Genomic DNA, 2,117 nt, shown 5'->3' on the forward strand with positions numbered 1-2,117 from the left:
CCTCGCTGCTGCTGTTGTTGTTTATACCTTGAATAGAAGAGATGGAACAGAATATCCTATGAGATGCCTGCATGTTGTCCCAAAGCCAACATGGCCATAACTCAAGCATGGTATGGATCTTTGTTCGGCATACGCTTTTGTTAATTTTTTGATAAAATTAACTTCGAAAATTTCGAAGATTAGTGACGTGTAACTACCGAAGTTTTCGGTAGACACTCTTGCACTTTCACGAAAGGGAATTACTTATACTTTCCAATGAAAGGGAATTACTTATATTTATTCATTAGTACAAATAAGTGTTAGAGTTTGATTGAGGAAATGTATATCTTCTTCCAAGTTGGGGAAGTCAGAAAAGTAACTATCCTTTAGAAGCTTTATTAGCTCTGTGTTAACGAGCAATTATAGTAGTAACGTACTAGTAGTTGTTGCATCCTCATCACCTTCTACTCCGCAGAATCTACAATATCATATTTGCAATTGTAGCTTTGGATATAGTTTCAAATGCGAACTCTTAGAACGTAAGAAGTGAATATAGTGTTCCCCCATTATAATGGAGGGTGCGTCTGATCGGCTCTGTCTCGCTCTCAGGTCTAGACCTCTTCCAAGCTCACAAGCCCAGAGGAGAAGGAATGTCGAAAACCGTAAGGAGGTTTCAGAGAATCCCCACCGGTCAGGCGTCCCCTCGGCAGGTTCTGTAGAGCGTCCCAGACTGCCAGGATAGCCATTGGAAAGGCATCCTAAAACAGTTTCTCCCTTTTTATGCCTACTGTTCCAACGATGGATAGGAGAACTTCGAATGAATGAAATTGACGAAGATCCTCGTATAATGCCTTCTGGTAGAATTATTCAAAATGAGAATGACATTAATCGATCCACCTTCGAAATCAGGCGACGATTTAGCGCCTTCTAATATTAGAGATCATTCGATAACATTTGTGATAAAGTCATTGTTCGAACATTTTTTTCGCAACTAGACGAGAGCGCTATCCCATGGGGGTATGAAATTGTTATTTCAACATAAAATTCCCCATCGGTGCATTTTTAGATATAGATTCTATTCTGATGAGAACTATTTTAGATTATTTGTCAATCGAATGAATTATATGGATCTCGTTGAGTGATAAAGCATATATGTATGACTTTTAAGCTTCTAGCTCCTACCATGCTTAGGACAAGTCGCCTTAGGACTACGATATGGCAAGGCATATACACATACCGAAACAAATTTATGTTATAATGGTCAAGTGAATTCCTTAAAAAATTTCCTAAATTAATACGGTTTACTTAATGTAACAGTATTATAGAGGATTCTATTACGCTAGAGTATGAGTTATATGATGCTATTGTGTCTTCGAGAAGTGATCGGAGAAGCATATCTTTCTTTATGGTGAATTGAGATAGGATAGAAACATTTTTCTTCGTGTTAGAAGAGGTTTCCATGAATTACCAGTACCCTTCTAGGACTTTCCTAGGAAGGAATATGTTTAAAAGGATTGTTTAGACGACACCTATTTAGTTTCTAGACTTGTCGAAGTCTCGTTCGCTTAATTATGCTTATATAAAAACTTCCTGAAGTTCGATAATAATTTTATAAGATTCCTTTATTTAATGGAGTAACTGGCAACTCTGGAAAGGGAAGGCCAGACGGCTTTCGAGACTGCTTTCGCTTTTGAGTCTGAGCAGTGTTGCCACACGTACGATAATTATCGTACAAGTACGATAAAAACGGCCTTGGTACGATGCACGATAGCATTTTCCATTATCGTACGGTTTGTGCGATAATTCTAAGGTGTTGATAAGTAATTAATTACAAATATAAATGGTCGGTGAACTCCTCCATGAAACAGGCTAATTTCTATAAAAAAAGAAAGAATTATTTCGGAGTCCGTACATGGCTTGCCGCCGCTTGTCTCCAATTGTAAACGTGGTTCAAAGGCTATTGGAAACAGTGGGAGGCACTGAAGCTATTTTTCTCGGAGAAGTGGCTCGCTGAGAACTATTAGCAACATAGTTGATTATCAACTCCCTTCATGATCCTTTCATGAAGTTATATTCATGTTCCTTGACTGGGTTCTTGCCAAAGTTTACTGAGTTCGTTCAACAAATTTTTCCGTCAG

This window comes from Macrobrachium nipponense, chromosome 8 (assembly GCF_015104395.2).
Source record: "Macrobrachium nipponense isolate FS-2020 chromosome 8, ASM1510439v2, whole genome shotgun sequence".
Lineage (NCBI taxonomy): Eukaryota > Metazoa > Arthropoda > Malacostraca > Decapoda > Palaemonidae > Macrobrachium > Macrobrachium nipponense.